This window comes from Bidens hawaiensis, unplaced genomic scaffold, assembly GCF_021521415.1.
Source record: "Bidens hawaiensis isolate Kalapana, Puna unplaced genomic scaffold, B.hawaiensis_p1.1 tig00004101_1, whole genome shotgun sequence".
In the NCBI taxonomy this organism is placed as follows: domain Eukaryota; kingdom Viridiplantae; phylum Streptophyta; class Magnoliopsida; order Asterales; family Asteraceae; genus Bidens; species Bidens hawaiensis.
The window spans coordinates 533,397-557,005 of NW_027491241.1; the positions used below are offsets into that span (position 1 = coordinate 533,397).

The 23,609-nt window shown below is 33.3% G+C and overlaps 1 pseudogene; it reads right to left on the reverse strand.

The window, feature by feature from the left end:
• Nucleotides 1-3,860: 3,860 nt before the first annotated feature.
• LOC143625288 (epi-neemfruitin B 7-O-acetyltransferse L7AT pseudogene) lies at nucleotides 3,861-5,249 on the reverse strand (annotated as a pseudogene).
• Between the last annotated feature and the right edge of the window lie 18,360 nt (nucleotides 5,250-23,609).

Here is a 23,609-nt window from a genome sequence, read left to right on the forward strand (position 1 = left end):
CCATCATAACCGAAGCCCGAGAGATGCCGAGACGCGGCTAGACCCTTCGAGTGATACCCGGGATATATAGTTTGTAATCTTTCAGTTATTTTCTCTTGTACTAGAACGATTGATTGTAATTATTTTGATGTTAATCTATGAGTATTGATGTCTAGTATTGTTGTGCACAACGTCAGTTTAGGTTTATTTTGATCAGAACGATTAGTGTGCCAGTTGCTATGATAATTGCTTATAGGATTGTTTTGACCTGTTAATAGCAAGAAAACATATGTTTGCCCTTAGTTGAGTCACACTGACAGAGACCGTTTGATAACCAGTGCCGTGTGTTAGCGAGCATGGATGCCTAAGGTTTAACCGGTTAGTCAGTCTGCTGTTGACATAGGATAGTTTATCTGTTAAGTTGCATGAGATTGCTATTTGATTGCTCACTTGGATTCCCGTGTGTGATTTGCTTTGTTGACTGATTGAATCTTTGATTATTTGTTCGTTTACTAGAAAACCAAACTGTTTGATAGTGTGATCAGCACTTTGTTAATTGAATCACTTCATAATGTTAGGAATCGGTTTCGCTTTACACTGACCACATACTCCTCGTGGTTCGCACCCTACTTCTCCTGACTAGTTTAAGGTGATTAGGACACTGATTTGTATTGTTTTTGACTAGATAGCGACAGTCTAGCATCACCGGTTTCAATGGAGCTTTTCCGGTTTATTTTTTTTGTTGGAAGGTTTTAGCTGGCGGTGTGTGGTTTGTTAGCAATGGCCATGAGGTATTGTGTGTTTTGAGCCTCTTCGTTTTGTAATGACTATTCTGATATGTCGATTTGAGTAAATTGGTTTTATTTTTTCATTTTTCTCTTTTTTTTTTGTCAATATGGTTCTTTTCACAGTTTCGCAACCCGTGAGGTCAAAATATCTCCCGCGCAATGCACGGGTTACAAAACCTATTTAATATAAAATACTATCCAATTTTTAATACTAACTAGTTAATTTTAAAATATTTAGGTTACTTTGAAGATAGGCGTTTTGCATTAAACATGGACCTATATATGGTGACTGAATTACTTGTAGGAACCAAAATCTTGAGGCTGGAGTACTTCCTGCACAGAACGTCTATTTAAAATATGAGAATGAACCGACATATAAATTGTAAATGAAAAATTAACAATGTGGAACCATGGTCGGGTGGTAAGCAACTCTCTTTTCTTATGAAGCACCTGGGTTCAATTCCCTGTTTTAGTAGTTTTCTAATTTTATATTTCATTTTCTTTTCTAACTGGTTGTATAAGTTCTAGAAAACATCACCCGATAGAAATCAAATTTAATTGATTTCATGAAATATACACATACATCTTCTTATATTTAATTAAGTGGTGTTTGCATTTGTAGTCAGTAAATATATGCTTTCATCATTTTAATGACTATTTTAGTTGAAAAAGTTACAATGACTATTTTAGTTGCAACATAAACAATAAACATCGTCTTTTATTATGAGTGATGAGTATTTGAACAATTTTTGCATTTGTTACATTGAAAGGGAGCTCCTTCAAAAAGTTGCGGTCGAAGATGTAATGCAACGTTTTTGAAAGATGAATAATCATACAGAACAACTATAGAGTGTTATTTTCTTTTTTAATTCAAAAGGACCATCGTATTTATATTATGTGTTTTTTTAATTTCTAATAACGATTTTGTTTTTAGTTATTATGTCATATTTTTTTTATGTCCATGACCTAAATCGAACGACCCGAACCGTCAAAACGAACAGACCTTTGAATCGATACGAACGGTGAACCCACTGGCAAAAAATTGCTGGATCCACCGCTGATTAAACATGCTTTTGTATTTATTTTCAGTTATGTATGTTTATGTATATATATATATATATAGGGAGAGGATTAAAGGAAAACTCACATTTAAAGAGAAAACTAAAAAACTCCTAAAAACTTTTAAAGAATTATTTTTAATTAAAAATAAAAAAATATTTTCAAAATTCTGTTTTAGCCATTATTCTTATATTTTCTTATATTTCACTCAAAAAATAAAAAAAAAAAACCGTTGTAATGCACATACGTATTACTATGCGATAGCGTTGTATTACACATGTGTATTACTATGTACTTTTGAGTTTAATAGTGTTTTATTGCATATATTCAATATTTGTGTATTGTATATGTGTAGTAGTGTTGTATTATATGGAAAAAAATAATAATAAAATAAAAGTCGATATGGTGCACATGTGCATTAATGTTGTATTACACATACGTACTAATGTGTATTCGATGTGTGTATTAGTCTTATATTGCATATATACAATAGCGTGTATCAAATATGTGCAATAGGGTTGTATTCTATGCAATACAAACACTTTTGCATATATGCAATACACACTATTACACATGCGCACTATACCGATGAGGTTACTGACAAGTTTTTTTTTTAAATCAATAACAACATATAAGAATAATGAAAAAAAAAGAAACTTTAAAAAAAAAAATTTTTAAGTTAAAAAATAGTTTCTTAGGAGTTTTTAAGTTTTCTCTTTAAAAAGTGTTTTCACTAGAACTTACCCCTATATATATATATATATATATATATATATATATATATATATATCAATGGTTATGATGCATGTTCGGAAAAACTTGCATATATTTGTTGTATTTTTAGTGTTAAGGAAAATCCAGATTTTTTTTAAAAAACAAGTTAGATGCCTTTAGCAGCAACAAAGTCGGTGCTATTACTCTTCGGGAGTTCGCCTGAAAAGTATTAGCGGTGACTAATTAGCGACGAATTTGACTTTAGTGACCACACCTTTTAGCGGAGACATTATTAGTGGTGACAAATGATCAATAGCAACTAAGAACTAGCGGCAACTCAACAGCGGCAACATGTTGTCGCTAGTACTTTTAGCGGCGACATTTGGGGCTTTAGCAACGACTTTTGTCGTCGTTAAAACTTAAACGTTTTGTAATGATGTTGACAATAAGGGCACATAACTCCTCAGAAACCGTTATGTGTATGTTTAGTAGTGATGACTCAGGATGAGGCATATTGAGTTTGTTGAAAGGATTGGTGATTGTCTTAATGGTTTATGAAAATTCTTTCGAGTTTGTGAGCATCATTCACCGGCTTTAGCTAATGTATTTTAAAAAGTGTTTTCAGGTAATTAGGAGTAAGTTAATTACAAGGATCGAAAGTGAGAGGAATAGAAGAATCTTTAGGCGATAGATATCTAGTGCCTTGCATGATTTTGTGACTCAATCCTTGTAACTTATGTTTGTAAATTTAATCTTTGTAATCGAACAAAGGGTATTTAATTCCCTTGTATTCACTAATATTTAAATCAAATATTTTCCACTAAACTTTTATTAAATGAAAAATTAACACCAACTAACAGTCATATGTCTCCGCCCTTGAGGCACGGTGCGATAATAGAAAAATAGAAACCTAAGCTTAAAAGAGCGGTAAAATAAGCAAGAGAGCTTGTAAAATAATAGAATGCAAGAATCTCTAGTTGATGGACGTCTAAAGGCTCGGATGCCTTTGTAACCAAATCCTTGTAACTTATTTTTGTAAATTAAAATCTTTGTGATCGAACAGATGGTATTTAATTCCCTTCTTGATCAACTAATATTCTCAATCAAATATGCTCCACTTCGTAACACACTTTGATTAAATGAAAAGGCAATACCAACTGACAGTCATATGTCTGCGCCCCTTAGGCATGTTGTGACGACAGGAAAATAGAAACCTAAGCTTAAAAGACGGGTAAAATAAGCAAACGAACATGTAAATTTATTTGCCACAATATAAAGTACTAACAACCAAGACGTTGGTTTTTAAGACAGATCTCTAACTCATATGACATGATCATTTGATAGCGGACTTGGATCCACCGAAGCATACGCTAGTAGCTCCGGATTGCACTGTAGAATCTTCAGTTCTTCTTCATCCAAAGTCACCCATGCTTCAACTCCCTCGCCACATTTTGTATCCATTAGAGTCACTAAATTGAAGAACCCCTTGAATCCTTTACCTATGAGGCCAGACACCCAACTTGGCTTTCCCCAACCAAAATCAATATCATTGAAACCCATCTTACACCAACTTGTAAAAATATAATATTCTGTTGGCCCTACCGAGCCGATTTCTCCCATTTGTTGAAGTAACTTCTGCATTGCGACGTACCATTCATCACCCTGTGCTTCGTTTACAAACTCATCGTTGACTTTTACAATGCTATCATGCACCTTGTTCACCAAGCTATGCAATGTGGTTTCGTCGTTATCTTTGCACACTGCACTTGAGACCCACATCATGTTACCAATCAAGTCTTTTGACGTCTTTGTTGGAAGTTTTTTACGAAGATTCAGAGAGTGGTTTAGCCAAGTAGTTTTCTGGATACCATATGCTTCTTTAGATGCTGCAATTGTACACTTCCATAACAAAGCAGATACCACCTCAACTCGTGTTGGTTGTTGCACTCCATTTCTACTAGCCGCAACTTTTAAAGCAGCTATGGAATCCGAACCAAATACGAATCTTTTTGTGATACAATTGCCTTCCTTTAGCACTGTTTGATAGCTAACCTGGAATATGTCTCTAAGCCACAAGCTCTCAGCAGGAAAAACTAATGGAGAAATTATCTTTGGATAGGTAACTTCTTCACTTTTGGAAGCCATGTTAGCCCATCCTTTTAGAAAAGTGTAGAGTGCAGCCCCATCAAGGATCTTTTGTGAAACACACAACCCGACAGCGATTCCACCACATTTGAAAATGTTCACTTGAACATTTGTGACACGAGAACCCACACTAGATTGATCAAAACTAGGTTCTAATGGCAAGAACCTGTTAATCAATCCAAGGTCAGGTTTGTGCAAAAAGCCATCAAGACGACCATGAACCAAAACTAAGACATAGTTAGCACCAACGTCGTTACATTCAATTGAATCGCCCTTAAGTGTTCCTGCAAGTGGGTAAAACTGAGTCAAGGTTTCAGATAGTGATTTCTTTAGAACCAATGACCTTTGTAGTGCTTGGAATATGTTATTGTCATTGTCATTGTGATTAGGGTAGTAAAAAACGATTGGTACGTAAGGATATCCAACAAGATAATCTAGGAGAGAAAGATTATATGTTCTCAAGTGGTGCGGTGTTGGGGACGATGGTTTAATGCTCTCTTCGGAAATGATTTCAACTTCCATAGCGTAAGTTAAATGATAGGTTAGTGTTATGGGATGTGTCTAGAAAAGAAGGCAATTGCAATAACTATGCACTTCAAAGTTCCTTTTATAGTTCAATTCGGATATATATTATATTTCTTAAGATTCGATTTCAGTGGTTATGATCAACTAAATGGTTCCGATCAAAACTTATGATACTAAAAAGTTGTAACTTCAAAATAAAAGAAAACGAAACGAACAACCATAATATATTTTTCTGTGATTTTAATCTATAAAACTGATCATGTTTCTCATTTAAAATTTGACTTTGTTTACTGAGAAATCCTATTCCAAAAATTTCTACATAAATCCCACCGACTCCATCATGTCCAACTTAAAAACCGGTCCGTCTGTTTTTCTACACCAATAACCAAGCGTCATGTGTAAAAAACCTGCTAAGAATGTTCTCGGCGGCCGGTCAGTGTTCCGACCTTCTGACAAACCAATCCGCCTAGTTTTCAAATCCAGACGCCGTCTAGTTTATTTTGCAATTTCCAGGCGCTTGCATTTCAAATCTCATTTACAAATGAAAACATCCAGAGGGTTGAGAGCCACATCCAGTGGTTGAAGACGACATTGATAATGTCAAGAAAATAAGATGATATATGTGTATTATAATTGTAAATGTTCATGTTAAAAATGACTAATATGTCTGTTGTTCACAAGATGTCTTTCAATGTCCTTTGATTAAGTTACACTTATATATATTAAGGGGTGCACCCACATAGTAACGGTCGGGGTTCCGGGACCCCAAACATTTTCTAAAAATTTTCTTTGAGACGGTATATAAAAATTTTCTTGGACTCCATAATAATTATTAGATTGAACACATAGTATTAATCTTAACTTTAGTGGAGTGGTTGACGTAGGCTGTCGCGGTTTATTCAAACAATTAATTTTAAGACTTAAATACCTATAATAAGTACGGGTAAGTAAGGTCGTCTCCACAGGAACTCAAGGAAAGTGCTAATTTATTATTACTAATTTAATTATTAAACTAATGCGGACAGACGATGTCAAGCGCTTTTTAGAAAAAGATTAATTAAAACTAAACAATTACTTAAAAACTTTGTAAACAATATTAATAAAAAGTATTCATTCTAGGTTTAGGTAATGTACTAATCAACTTAATCCCAGATTTACTTATCTTGATTTCACAGTAATTATTAGACCTAATAGTTTGATTGTGATGACAAACGATACCCTAACCGAATTATTGACACAATTGAACTCGATCTACACAATTACCAATTTATGTTTTATGATAACTAATTAAGTAACATTGACCGATGATTATTAGTTCAATGACAAGAGCCTAACCCTAAATGTTGATGAACAAACCAAACAAGTGATGTACTAATCAAAAATCGCAAACAAAAATTGTTTGAACAACCAAGCAATAATTGAACAAGATAAAAACAATAAAGTCAAATCAAGTTCAAAATATGAAGCATAATAAATCTGGTCTTAAAAGGATTTACACAAAACCCTATGAACAAATGATTTAGCCGAACATGATCATAATGTCAAAATACTTATCTTTGATGAACATGCAAACCCGCGATGAACCGGAAGCTTCGGGATGGCTGGAAACCGTCTTAGCAAAGCTTTTCTGCCTCTGGAAGTCGATCTCAGCCGAATGGGGAGGTTAAGGGGTTTATATAATGCAAACCTAAATTTTTGGCCGACTTAAGCATCTTCGCGTATCGCGAAGATGACAGGGATGCTTCTTCGCGTATCGCGAAGGACAAAATAGTCGCAGCCGGAATTCTACAACTTCGCATATCGCAAAGTTGCCCTTCTTTGCATCTTCGCGTATCGCGAAGATGTAAAACTTCAGATTTTTCTATCTTCTTTTCTTGACTGCCTCGTGATGCGTGCACTTCCATTCTCTCATTTCCCGAACTTCATTTCAAGCCCGTAAATATCCTCGTTAAGCTCCATAGCTTCCAGTGTCCTGAAAACACATAATGCTTGAAGTACCAATGTTCATTCATTTATTTACCTAAACATAACTAATTAATATATAATAATAACTAACTTTTACCCAACCATCAGTGGTAACTTTAGTCGGTGTTCAAGGATTGTTGAACTCCTATTCTTGTTTCACTATTTGTATTTTTATATTTAATCTTTAAATTCTACCCGATAGTTAATACTGAATAATAACAGTTAGGTTTTAACTTATAAATAAACCTGATAGCCTTGTACTCTCGAACAGAGGCATGTTGCACAGCCAAAGCCCAAACATGGGACACACATCGCAACCTTCAAATGTGATTCGCTTGTCGCCGACTTGCCGCCATCCTCTACTAGCGAGTCGAATGCCATTGTGGGAAACAACTTAAAAGTTGTAATGTTAATGTTTTCTTATTTAGAGTGACAAGCATATTGTGTGTTTCTAATGAGTAATGCACATACTTTTTTTTATTATGATCGATCAGTGGCGAAGCTTGGACTAAGACACCGGGGGACGGACTCAGGTATACAAAAATTCACAAACAATGGGGGCCGGACTCAAATTTTTAGCCGAAAACGCCTAAATTTACACTAAACATAAAAAATTTCGGGCGAAAACGGGTAAATTTACACTACTACGCGAAAAAACCCAAGTAAAGCTTCGCCAGTGACCATGATACTAGCTTTTGAACCCCGTGTATTACACGGGAGTTGTTAAATAAAAATAATAATAAATAAGGTACGCTTTTTTGAAAGAAATGAACAAAATTATAGGTAAGAAGAAAATAAAATATATACTACAAATAATAAGAAGTCTGTAATCTCAAATTTAGAAATTAGAATGAGATAAACCATTATACGTTTACAACAATATACAACATTTGTTAAAATTCTTTTGACACATTACCCATGGATAACTATAATAAATGAGAAGAGAGGTTATAAAGTTAGAAGGGAAATTATAACCCGTATGTCAAAATTGTTTTGACCAATGACCCATGGATATGTAGGATAAATAAAACGAGGAATTAGAAAATTATAAAGAAAATTATAGCCCTTTTGCCAAAATTATTTTGACTCATGATCCATCGATAGATAAGATGAATGAGATTAAAGATTAGAAAGGAAATTATAACCCATTTAACAAAATGGTTTTGCCCACCACCCATAGATATATAGAATGAATGAGAAGAGAGATTAGAACAAGAATGAATGTGAAATTACCACATCATTCTCATTATTTTCTTTTATTAGTTAGATTAGAGGTTAGATCAAATTAGATTAGATTAGATTGTTTTTTCTTGTGTTCCTCGTCTCGAGTACCCGACTGAACAACAACCGACCTGAAAAATTTGAACACTGAAAAATGAGACCCCATTAGATAAAAGTCTTAGGTCCGCCACTTTTTATATTAATGACGTGCTTGACCATATTTACATTTTGGTTGGTTTCTTTTAATATCATGTATTAGCTTATGTTATAAAATATTTTAATTATAAAATATAATATCTAAAGATAAGTGAAATTATTTTAGTTTTGAATTTAACCTATTAATTTTGATAAATGTGAAGAAAAATGATAAAAATTTGAAAGTACTAAATCAAATTATTTTAGAAAGGCCCTCGGATATTTTACCTGCTCGTTTTGTTTTCAATATTACCATAGAGACATGTGACGATATAATTTAGTGGAATCAATTGGATTAGTAGGTGTTTGGGTGAGCTTTTAAAACTTGCTTATTTACTTGTTTGCTTTTTGAAAAGCAAAATGTGTTTGGCAAAGATCCTTCAAAAGCTACAAATTGGAGCTTTTCAAAAGTTATTTTTGCTTTTGCTTTTGCTTTTGCTTTTCAGAAAGCAAATAAGCAAAAACCAATTTAAAAAGCTCAGCCAAACACCCTCTTAATATCCAACTGCCGGTGCGTGGAATTGAAAACCAGGCGGACCGGCTTGTCAAAAGGTTTGAAAATCAGGCGGCTACCGAGAAACATTCTTGGCAGAACTTATAAATGTGGCGTTCGATTAGTGGTCAAGAAAAAATCGACGGGCCGGTTGATTTTAAGCTGGACATTATGAAGCCAATGGAATTTAGGTCTTCAGAATGAAGAATGATCAAATTGGGCACTTTGATCATTTCCCCCGTTTTAAATGCTTGTTCAACAATAGCCGGATTTTATTAACGTTTAAGTTCTAATGTTTTGATTTGATTGCTTGCTTAGTTTCTTTTATTTACGTTTAAGTTCTAATGGATTATTACATACCGGAAGGGATTATAGCTATAATAAATGCTGAGTTAGCAACTCATGATCAAGTGAAGCAGGTTGAAAAAAAATAAAATAAAATAATTGGGGTGGAACTGTTGTTTGGTATACAGAAATGAATGAGAGTGGAAATATTTATTATGTGGGAGTGAAAAAATTAATGTTTGGTTGCTTAATGTATGGAATCATTCATTACATATAAATCTCATTCCATCAAAGCCATTCATTCCCACTTTTTTCTTCCTTCACCCTACTTTCTTAACCACCACCACCATTACCATTGCCGCCGCCACCGCCACCGTCGCCACCACCACGGCCGCAACCACCACCACCACCTTACCACCAGCGCTATCACCGCCTCCGCCACCAACGTCACGTAACCACCGTAACCATTCACCGTACCGTTGCCTGACCATCACGTACCACCACCATCACTGTTACCGCCTAACCACCACCACTTGACCGACACCACCTGACCGCCACCACCATCGTCGTTGCGCTACCATCGCCATCACTACCAATGCTACCACTGCCACCTCCCCAGCACCATAACCACCGCACTTGCCGCCTGACCGCAACCACCGCCATCGTCGCCACCGCTACCACCATTTTTGTCACCGAAGCCACCACCATCACCGTCGTCATTGCAGTTATTTTTGTATTTTGGTAAAAAAAAAATTATTTTGATGTGCGCTCAATTTTATGTGAATCAACTTTCGGTATGCATCTTGTCCAGTGTTTTATATAATTATCAAGTTCAAATTTTATGATTGTTTTGACTTTTGAGAGACTTGGATTTAATAAGGTGGAGTGACTATTTTCTTCGTATTTTAAAATTTTGTAAAATTTTACACGTTTACAACCTTTTACTTTAACAATTTTTATATCATTTTCGAGTTTTATTTGTTCATGAGATACATCTGCTTAAGTTTCATATTACGTTACAAGTTCATGATTACATATTGTTATATTTCAAATTAATGATTAAAAGACATGCCAAGTTTAAGCCCATGCCCAAGTTACATGTTCATGTTTATTATGAATTAGGTTTTACCAACACCTGAGTTTTATCGACTTATTGTTGCAGCGCCCTATATCGACAATGCTCAGAGTTTACCAACTGAACAAATGTCGTTCTTTTATATTTTAATGTTTTATGTGTAATCAACCGGACCCACAGTAATGCACAACTGCAAACGTGACATAAACATATTCGACCTTTCCGATGCATTATTCGACTTGCCCGGCGCAACCCACCAGGTAAAATAACTTGTTAAAGTATAGTTTTTGTGAAGCACATCGGTGGAATCAAGGTCAAAGGATCGAAATCTACCCCTTCAACAGAAATCTAGGGCTTACGAGGTAACGTTTGCTTTCTCTAGGATCCTGATTTAGTGGATCGAAATGCATGAGATTTTGAGGGATTGATATTTTTAAGATATGGATTCATACATTTTGTAAATCTAATCGATTCAAGGTTTTAGTTTTGAGATTCGCCATTTGAGCTCTAGATCTAGAGTTCTCAGTTCATCTGGTACGTTTAGTATATTTCATGTAGAATGGACCGTCCAAGTTGTCCACCACATAAATGTGGCATATTTAGAATTGGGCTTCATCGAATACACCGATTCTAATACAAAATTTACGAAAAATAAAGTCCAATCATTAATTCAAAAGCGTGTGCAATGTTAATAGCAAATTATAAATTGATAGAAATATAAACTTCATAAATTGTGTCATAAAAGATAGTGTGAACTCGATATAAAATACAAATGATGTGATTGCTTATGAATATTTGCTTTTCCTAAATGCCATGAGTGTCTACTTTTGAATACATGATAATTAATATATATATATATATATATATATATATATATATATATATATATATGCAAGAGATGGTTCATGCGAGAAGTCAAGTTGCAGCGAGAAGTGCGAGAAATTAATCTGGGTCACTCATCTAATTTTTAATCTTCCAATATTAAAATATATGAAAAGAGTATTAAAATAATATAAATATATTCTCTCTCTAATTAATATATATAATTAAACCACATTAGTTGCATCTCTAACTAATATAATTAATCTAATAACAATAACTAAAAGATTTAAAAAATTAATAAACTCATAATACAATAAATTTATCTTTATAATTTTTTACCCTATCTTTTGAGTTCACTCTACACAACTATAATTTTTTCCTACACCTCTTCAAAATTTTCCTACACGTCTTAATTTTTTTCCTACACATTTTCAATTTCTTCGTACCTATGCTTTTCGTCTTACACATGTTCAATTGTTTCCTTCGCATATTCAGTTTCTTCCTACACATCATTAATTTTCTCTTACACATCTTAATTTCTTTCTTACACATATTTAATTTTCTCATACACAATATATTTTTTTTCCTACACAACTACATTATCTTCAGTTATTTCCTACACATATTCAATTTATTCCTACACATCATTAATTTTCTCATACACATCTTAATTTTTTTCCTACACATATTTAATTTTCTCATACACAACATATTTTTTTCCTACACATCTACATTCGTCGTACACTTTTTTTGCGTCCTACACATCTTCAATTTTTTCCTACGCATATTTTTTTTCGTCCTACACATTTTCAAAATTTTCCTACACATCTTTAATTTTCTCATACACATCTTATTTTTTTCCTACACGTTTTCAATTTCTTCGTACACATTTTTTTCCGTCTTACACATATACAAATTATTTTTTTTCAAAAGAATAATCAATGATGAAGATACAATTTTGCTTAAATCTTATAAATTAAAAGCTGTTTATTGGTGAAAAAAGAATAAAGTTAGATCTTACACTAACATATAATGAAATAAATAAATTGTAACTTACAAATTATAACTTTATAATATTTGTGCTTTGAACTTTTATTTAGGGATAGATGAGATAAATTGATTAATTAATTATTTTATTCTACCTAAACTAACCTTTTCATATTTATTATAATGTCTTTCAAATTTTATTAATTACAATAAATGCAATAATGTTTCAACCATTGATTAATAATCTAATGGTTGAGATCACTTCTTGCACTTCTTGTTATAAGAATCACTTCTGAAATGAACCTAATCCTATAAATATATATATATATATATATATACACTAGATTTTATCCCCCGTATTACGGGGGTTATCTTACATTATTCGTTTTTAATATTTATATATGTATATTTGGATTTTAATTATTTTTTGCAAGAAAGTTAATAATTAATATACTTGAGGTTTGATGATAAAATGGTTTCACAAATAAATGATATGTTATAATCCGGTTTAAAAGCTATCTGGGTTTGGTGATATACATTACTCGTTTATTTTCTTTATTATAAAATTGTTTTTTAATTATAAATACTATCTTTTTTAAATAAAATAGGATATTAATTTTTAGTATATCCCTATTTTATAGGATTTTCATATCAAATATTAGATGAGATTAATTTTTAATATAGTGAGATGTTATAACTCGTTTAAGAGCTATCTGGGTTTGGTGAGACATTTACCCGTGAATTCGGGTCAAATGCGTGGGAAACTTTTATTTACAAATAAAGCAATCTGATGGCTTAAGAGATTGGTTGTTTTACATTTTTCGTCTCTTAATATTTATTTTTTATATTTTAATTTTATTTATTATAAGAAAGTTAATAATATACTTAGGGTTTGATAATAAAAGGGTTTCATAAATAAATGATACACTATAACACATTTAAAAGCTATCTGGATTTGGGGACCCATGACCCACTTTTTTTACTATAAATTTTTTTTATTAATTATTAATAATATCTTTTTATTTTTAAATTGAATCTTAAATTTTAGTATATCCCTATTTTATTGGATTTTCATATCAAATAATTGGTAAGATTAATTTTTAATTTAATGAGATGTTATAACCTGTTTAAGTGCTATCTGGCTTTGCTAAGACCCATACCCATGAATTTGGGTTAAATCAATGAGAGGCCTCTAGTTACAAATCAAGAAATCTAGTGGCTTCCATAAAAGGAGGGAGCGACCACATCACGACACATAAGATTTTAGGGTTTTCGTTTATATATATTACTAGATTTTATCCCCCGTATTACGGGGGTTGTTTTACATGATTCGTTTTTAATATTTATATATGTATGTTTGGATTTTAATTTTTATTTATTATAAGAAAGTTAATAATTAATATACTTGAGGCTTGATGATAAAATGGTTTCACAAATAAATGATATGTTATAATCCGGTTTAAAAGCTATCTGGGTTTGGTGATACTCATTACCCGTTTATTTTCTTTATTCTAAAATTGTTTCTTAATTATAGATAATATCTTTTTTTTTAAATAAAATAGAATATTAATTTTTAGTATATCCATATTTTATAAGATTTTTATATCAAATATTTTATGAGATTAATTTTTAATATAATGAGATGTTATCACTCTTAAAGAGCTATCTGGGTTTCGTGAGACCTTTACCCGTGAATTCAGGTCAAATGCGTGAGAAACCTTCATTTACAAATAAAGAAATCTGATGGCTTGAGAGAATGATTGTTTTACATTTTTTGTTTTTTAATATTTATTTTTTGGATTTTAATTTTCTTTATTGTAAGAAAGTTAATAATATACTTAGGGTTTGATGATGAAAGAGTTTCATAAATAAATAATATGTTATAACCAGTTTAAAAGCTATTTGGATTTGGTGACCCATGACCCGCTTATGTTTTTTACTATAAAATTGTTTAGTAATTATAAATAATATCTTTTTCTTTTTAATTTGGATATTAAATTTTAGTATATCCCTATTTTATAGGATTTTTACATCAAATAATTGGTAAGATTAATTTTTAATTTAATGAGATGTTATAACCCGTTTAATGAGATGAACACATGAGAATTGAAAATTGTGTATATATATTCTTTCTAAAATACAAAGGCAATGGCAAGCGGCTAGATACCCAAATTCACCACACAACATGAAACTAACATACAAAAAGCTAACCATACGTTTATTCTTCACTCACCTAATTGGGGCATTATAGGAGCAAAACTAACATACAAAAAGCTAACCATACGTTTATTCTTCACTCACCTAATTGGGGCATTATAGGAGCGTTTTATGGATAGATAAAGCCCGTGCATCATCTCCCAGGGCATTATGTGACGTTATAAAGGCTTGGGCGTTTTTACAATAAAACTCATATGTGTCTTTAAGTGGTAAATAATTGAAGAGTATTAAGAGATATTATATATCCATTTCACAAGCTTTTTTTTAATTATAAAAGGTGATAATTATACAACGGAAAATGCCTCTTAAAGGACATTAACCATTACTCATAGCCTAAACTAACGAGTGTAAACAATCATAAACAATGATATAAGTATAAATTTCTATTCTCTTAGTTTGGTTCTTGCTGTAATTATTATGTGTAAGTACGTGGTAGTCAAAAAACACATAATTAGTTTTGAGATTTTCTATACCGTTTTCTGTTTATTTGTTGTTACGTTATTGATTTCTGTATTAATTCTTCATATCTAAAATTGTGAATCTTAGTATACGGTATTACATGCCCAAAAGTATTAAAGGTCATTACTTTTATAGTTTCTAATCAAATTCATTTGAAATCTACACCTATTCTCAATTTTTTTTTAAAAATTTCTGTATTTACCCTCTTTTCTAGCATTTTTTTTTATATAAAAACTTATATATTTTCCTTATAATGAGCTCTATCTAAAGCTTCTATCAACAGTTGTCTGATCTGTAAAAGCAAGAATGAGTTAACTCACGTTGATGTTGTGCATTTGATTTGTAGGGAATTAAGTAATCTAAATAAGAGGAAGTCATATTTGCCATTTGATAAACAATTTTTTATCACTAGAAATGGTAAAACCGTCATGCCTTTTGGATTTAAATTTTATATCACTATGTTAGAAATAGTATAATTACTTCCCATTAAGTTCTTGAACCTTTTCTTTTGTACATGAGTTCTTTGACTTTTTTATAGTGAAGACTAACTGTATTTTTGTGTCTGACACTAACATAATAAGAATTTTAGTTTTGTGACCTTAAAATTATGGACGGATTTGTACAAAATATGTTTCTAGCAATCTTTTTGTTATGAAATTGGATCAATGAATCAATATCAAGAACAATCAACACTACTATTATTATCATGAATTGAAATTACAGACTATTGTGATTGATTACAGAGAAAAACAAGAAAACGAAAGTAAAACCCTAACTACGTGATTAGCCCCCTTTTATCAACCTCTAACAGCTATAACAAACTTAATTACACTATTAACAACATCAGTCCCTGAACTATAGAAAAGTTACACACCTACCCAATACATTTATAACACAATTCTTAAGTTTATGACACACCTGCCCAATACATTTATGACACAACTCTTAACAATCTCTACCTTGTCATCAATGCTCTCCAATGTTTAAAAGATCTAAACAAAATTGAAACTTTGAACCTGGCAACACCTTAGTAAACATGTCAGCACCATTTTCCATTGTATCTACTTCTTTAATCATCACTTCTTTTGCTCTAACAATATCCCTTATAAAATGAAACTTAACATTTATATGTTTAGTTCTTTCATGATAAACTACATTCTTTGTAAACTGCACTGCACCCTGATTATCACAAAAAACTATCGGTTAGACCAAACTACCCCTCAGCTCAGAAATAAAACCTTTAAGCCACAATGCTTCTTTAACTGCTTCAGTAAGAGCTACATACTCAGCCTTTGTGGTAGAAAGAGCTACAATCTTCTGTAAGGAAGCTTTCCAACTAATCAAAGATCCCCAAACTGTAAAAGCATAACTTGTCATAGGCTTACCATTATCCAGATCTTTAGCAACGTCTGAGTCTGCATATCCATCAACCCCTTTATCAATAGAACCTTTTCCAAAAATTAAACCAACACCTTTGAAACCCTGCAAATACCTCAATATCCATTTTACAGCCTCCCAATGACTCTTACCAGGCTTTGAAATATATCTACTAACTAGACTAACTGCATATCCCAAGTCAGGCCTAGTACATACCATAAGATACATCAAACTCCCTACAACATTAGCATAAGGCATATTACTCATAAAAACTTCATCCTCTTCTGATACAGGACTGTCCTTATCAGAAAGTTTAAAATGAGTAGCTAATCGAGTACTAACTGCTTTACAATGACTCATAGCACAATTTGACAATACCTTATTAGTATAAGCATTCTGAGTCAAGTATAACAAATCTTGATCTCTGTTTCTGGTAATCTCCATACCCAAAATCCTTTTTGCTTCACCAAGCTCTTTCATGTCAAATTCCCTTTTTAACAAATCTTTAGTATCTTGAATTACTTGTTTGTCTTTACAAGCAACCAACATGTCATCTACATACAGCAATAGATAGACATACTGACCATCTTTATACTCTTTGAAGTAAACACAGCTATCAAACTTACTTCTATTAAAACCATTAGTCACCATGTATTGATCAAAGCTCAAATACCGTTGCCTAGGCGACTGCCTTAACCCATTTAAAGATCTTAACAACAAACAAACTTTCCCGTTTTGCCCCTCAACCTCAAAACCTTGTGGTTGATGCATATATATCTTTTCTTCCAAATTTCCATGAAAAAATGTTGTCTTTACATCAAGTTGTTCCAGTTCATAATCTTCTTGAGCTGTTAATGCCAATATTAACCCAATAGAATCTGCAATCTCACAACAGGTGAATAGATCTTATTATAATCTATACCAGCCTTCTGTGAGAATCCCTTTGCTACTAGCCTTTCTTTATACCTAGGCTGCTTTCCTGGCATTCCTTCCTTGATCTTGAAAATCCAATTGCAGGATACAAATCTTTGTTTCTCAGGCTTATCAACCAATAACCAAGTCCCATTCTTATTCAAAGAATTCATTTCTTCATTCATAGCTTGCAACCATTTATCCTTGTCTATTGAATTTATTGCTTCAGAATATGACAATGGTTTAGTTAAACTTTCCTCTTGTGCCACACTAAGTACAAATGCTGATATATCATCAACATCTCTGTATCTTAAAGGAGGAATTACATGCCTTCTTTCTCTATCTCTAGCCAAACTATACCCTGTCTGACTCATATTTCAAGAATTACCCCTGTCTTCATTTTCAGTAGAACTAACTGCACTTCCATGTTCATATACTTCTTTAATGGGCTCCACCTCAACTTGAACCCTTTGATCAATCTTACTTTCACCAGTTGACCCCTTAATAACATCTTTGTAAATAACATCTTCTTGAAACACAACATTTCTACTGACTATAACCCTGGGTCCTTCACCATCAAGTCTCCATAGTTTATATCCTTTAACTTCGTCAGGATATTCAATCATCACACATTTAACAGCTCTTGGTTCCAGTTTTCCTTGGCTAATATGTGAGTAAGCCAAGCAGCCAAAAGTCTTTAAATTACTATAATCAGTTTTAACACCAGACCATTTCTCCGTAGGAACCATCATATCTATTGCACTAGATGGAGTCCTATTAACTAGATATGCTGCAGTCTTCACAGCTTCTGCCCAAAACCCTTTGGGCATCCCTGCAGATATCAACGTACATCTAACCCTTTCAAGTAAAGTCCTGTTCATTCTTTCTACTAATCCATTCTGCTGAGGAGTTCCAGGAATGGTTAAATGCCTTGCTATTCCTCTGTCCTTACAGTAGTTATTAAACTCACCACTACAGAATTCTAATCCATTGTCAGTTCTTAGTTTCTTAACTCTTCTTTCTTTCTGTGTTTCAACTAAAATTTCCCAATCTTTGAACATACTAAAGGCATCAGACTTATTCTTTAGAATATATACCCATACTCTTCATGAATAATCATCAATGATAGAAAGAAAATAAGAAACTCCACCTAAAGACTTATGTTTTGTAGGTCCTTAACAATCAGCATGTACATAATCCAATACTCCTTTGGACTTATGTATCCCTTTAGGAAAACTAACCCTTTTAGCTTTACCTAAAATACAGTTTTCACAAGATCCTACATCACAACGTACAAGATCTTTTATTACCTCTTGCTAATTTAGTTCCATCGGGCCCATTTCACTTACATGGCGAAGCCTATTATGCCACAATTTTGCAATATTGACTGTTTTGCCCTTAGCAACTGAAACAATCCCCAATATTGCAGTCCCATCTAAAACATAGATGCTATTTTCCCCTTTGGATCCATACGTTACAACCATTGAGCCCTTTATCACCCTGGCTTTGCCATTCTTCAAACTCACACCATATCCATTTCTTTCAAATGTACCAAAGGAAATTAAATTTTTGGTTAATGATGGGATATACCTAACATTGGTTAACTCAACCTCTGTTCCATTATCCAAACTTAAAGCTACAATACCATGTCCCTTAATGGAGCATGTTCTATCATCACCTAGCTTTACTACCCTAAGATCCTCTAATTTCAAATCCTTAAAACATTCTCTATTAGGTGTCCTATGGTATGAACACCCTGAATCCATAATCCAACCACCATTACAACTATCCTTAGATACTACACATACATCTGCACTGTCATAACCATCCAAAGGATCATCTACATTGTTACCTTGAGGCTTAGAAGAACCTTCTGCTTTCTTCTTCTTATTTCTTTCAGGACAATCCCTCTTTTAGTGTTTATCCGAATTACAAATAAAACACCTCATGATTCTTTTTGGTTTTGACTTAGACCTTCCTGCACCTTTTGTTCTTTGACTCCTCTGTTCTAGTCTTCCTCTTACAAATAAGCCATCACCCATATCTTCTTGAGTTTCCACCCTTTTATTCAGTTCTTTGGAATTTAGGGCAGCAAGAACATCTTCCATGGATAGTGTATCCCTCCCATACATGAGAGTATCCACAAAATGTTCATAGGTTGAAGGCAAAGATGAGAGAAAGATGATTGCCTGATCTTCATCTTCTAATTCAACTTCAATATTCTCTAGATCAAGAATTATTTTGTTGAATTCATTAGTATGACTTTCTAATGACTTACCCGAAGTCATTTGGAAAGTGTAGAGTCTTTTCTTCAAATATAGCCTATTTGCTAGTGATTTGGTCATGTACAGGGTTTCAAGTTTTGCCCAAACTCCAGTCGCCGTGATTTCCTTTGAGACTTCACGAAGAACACGATCACCGAGGCTTAAAATGATTGTTGAATGTGCCTTCTCTAAGATATCTTTCTTTTCTTCATCTGTAAACCCTTTTGGCATGTTTGGCTCTCCTGACAAGGCATCGGAGATACCTTGTTGAACCAGTAGAGCCCTCATTTTCACCCTCTAGAGCGAGAAATCATTCTTACCATCGAATTTCTCCAATTCGAACTTCGTTGACACCATCTTGATTGACTTCAGCGGAACAAATGATCAATTTCTTTAGATTCGAGCCAATGAGGCTCTGACATAGGCTGTCGCGGTCTACTCAAACAATTAATTTTAAGACTTAAATACCTATAATAAGTACGGGTAAGTAGGTCGTCTCCTCAGGGACTCAAGGAAAGTGCTAATTTTAATACTACTAATTTAATTATTAAACTAAGTCGGACAGACGATGTCAAGCGGTTTTTAGAAAAAGATTAATTAAAACTAAATAATTACTTAAAAACGATTTGTAAATAATATTAATGAAAAGCATTCATTCTAGGTTCGGGTTATGTGTTCCATGCGTTAATCACAGATTCTCTCGTCTTTGGTGCTATAATAATTGCTAGTCCTATGGTTTGATTTATGATGATAAACGATACCCTAGCCGAATTGTTGACACAAATGAACCCGGACTCCACAATTGTCAAATCTATGTCTAGGAAAACAAACTCAATGATAAGGTTTGATGATTTTAGTTCAATGACACAACAGCTTAAACCCTAAATGTTGGTGAACAACCAAACAAACGTTACACAACTCAATAATCGCAAACACAAACTTTAATCAACCAAATAACTAATTAAGCAAGACAAATTCATATAAAATCAATCAAGCTATAACGATTAAGCATAAGAATATGATCATAACAGTATTTCACACAAAACCTTAGCATAGAACGAACAAAAACTTAGCCAAGCATCGACATATTGATTATATCACTTATCTTGATGAACATGCAAACCCGAGATGAACCGGAAGCCTTGGAATGGTGGAAAATCGTCCTAAGCAGCCTCTTTTGCCTTTGGAAGTCATCAAAAACCGATTGGGGAGGTTAAGAGGTTTATATAAGGCAAACCTAAATTTTTGGCCGACTTAAGAATCTTCGTGTATCGCGAAGATGATAGGCGCGCTTCTTCGCGTATCGCGAAGGACAAAATAGTCGCGGCCTAATTTCTGCAACTTCGCGTATCGCGAAGTTGCCGTTCTTTGCATCTTCGCGTATCGCAAAGATGTAAAACTTTAGATTTTTTTTATTTAATCTTCTTGAATGCCTCGTGATGCGTGCACGTCCAATCTCTCACTTCTCGATCTTCATTCAAAGCTCGTAAATATCCTCGTTAAGCTCTAAAGCTTCCAATGTCCTGAAAACACATAACAATGCTTGAAGTACCAATGTTCATTCGATTATTTAACTAAAATTAACTAATTAATATATAAAATAAACCAACTTTTACCCAACCATCAGGCTCTGATACCAATTGTTATGAAATTGGATCAATGAATCAATATCAAGAACAATCAACACTACTATTATTATCACGAATTGAAATTACAGACTATTGTGATTGATTACAGAGAAAAACAAGAAAACGAAAGTAAAACCCTAACTACGGATTGGAGACTTTAACGAGCATGGAATGATATCTCGAGATGACCGGAGCATAACTTGAAGTCTTTGGAAGTGTTAGAAGGATTTGAGAAGAGTTTGGATGAGAAACATAAAGCCGATGCTAAAACTGAACAAGATGTGTTCACAAAAAGCGACCATGAAGTAAAACAAGCATATCCTGGGCTAGAAAATGAGTTACGGGACCCATAATATATGAATTTTGAGTTTCTCGACGAGAAGAATCCAAATATGAGGTTATATTCCATCGCGTAGCACGATGGAATGGGCATATGGCCATCGCGCTACGCGATGGTCCCTGTAGTCGGGAAAGTTAGGGTTTGATGTTTTATTTCGTTTGGACGACCCTAGACGCCATCATTCACTATCCAGGTGATCTTCAGAGAAGAAGAGAGGAGAACCATCACTTCCAATCGTCTCAAGGTCCCGTGCATGATACTATCCATTATAACCGAAGCCCGAGAGATGCCGAGACGCGGCTAGATCCTTCGAGTGATACCCGGGATATATAGTTTGTAATCTTTCAGTTATTTTCTCCTGTACTAGAACGATTGATTGTAATTATTTTGATGTTAATCTATGAGTATTGATGTCTAGTATTGTTGCGCACAACGTCAGTTTAGGTTTATTTTGATCAGAACGATTAGTGTGCCAGTTACTATGATAATTGCTTATAGGATTGTTTTGACCTGTTAATAGCAAGAAAACATATGTTTGCCCTTAGTTGAGTCACACTGACAGAGACCGTTTGATAACCAGTGCCGTGTGTTAGCGAGCATGGATGCCTAAGGTTTAACCGGTTAGTCAGTCTGCAGTTGACATAGGATAGTTTATCTGTTAAGTTGCATGAGATTGCTATTTGATTGCTCACTTGAATTCCCGAGTGTGATTTGCTTTGTTGACTGATTGAATCTTTGATTATTTGTTCGTTTACTATAAAACCAAACTGTTTGCTAGTGTGATCAGCACTTTGTTAATTGAATTACTTCATAATGTTTGGAATTGGTTTCACTTTACACTGACCCCATACTCCTCGTGGTTCGACACCCTACTTACCCTGACTAGTTTAAGGTGATTTGGACACTTATTTGTATTGTTTTTGACTAGATAGCGACGGTCTAGCATCACTGGTTGCAATGGAGCTTTTCCGGTTTATTTATTTTGTTGGAAGGTTTTAGCTGGCGGTGTGTGGTTTGTTAGCAATGGACATGAGGAATTGTTTGTTTTGAGCCTCTTTGTTTTGTAATGACTATTCTGATATGTCGATTTGAGTAAATTGGTTTTATTTTTTCTTTGTTATCTCTTTTTTTTGGGTCAATATGGTTCTTTTCATAGTTTCGCAACCGTGAGGTCAAAATATCTCCCGCGCAATGCACGGGTTACAAAGCCTATTTAATATAAAATACTATCCAATTTTTAATACTAACTAGTTAATTTTAAAAGATTTAGGTTACTTTGAAGATAGGCGTTTTGCATTAAACATGGACCTATATATGGTGACTGAATTACTTGCAGAAACCAAAATCTTGAGGCTGGAGTACTTCTTGCACAGAACGTCTATTTAAAATATGAGAATGAATCGACATATAAATTGTAAATGAAAAATTAACAATGTGGAACCATGGTCGGGTGGTAAGCAACTATCTTTTCTTATGAAGCAACTTGGGTTCAATTCCCTGTTTTAGTAGTTTTTCTAATTTTATATTTCATTTTCTTTTCTAACTGGTTGTATAAGTTTTAGAAAACATCACCCGATAGAAATCAAATTTAATTGATTTCATGAAATATACATATACATCTTCTTATATTTAATTAAGTGGTGTTTGCATTTGTAGTCAGTAAATATATGTTTTCATCATTTTAATGACTATTTTAGTTTCAACATAAACAATAAACATTGCCTTTCATTATGAGTGATGATTATTTGAAAATTTTTTGCATTTGTTACATTGAAAGGGAGCTCCTTCAAAAAGTTGCGGTCGAAGATGTAATGCAACATTTTTAAAAGATGAAAACTCATACAGAACAACTATAGAGTGTTATTTTCTTTTTTAATTCAAAAAGACCATCGTATTTATATTATGTGTTTTCTAATTTCTAATAACGATTTTGTTTTTAGTTATTATGTCATATTTTTTTATGTCCATGACCTAAACCGAACGACCCGAACCGTCAAAACGATGAACCCACTGGCAAAAAATTGCTGGATCCGCTGCTGATTAAACATGCTTTTGTATTTATTGTCAGTTATGTATGTTTATGTCTGTCTATATATATATATATATATATATAGGGAGAGGATCAAGAGAAAACTCACCTTTAAAAAGAAAACTAAAAA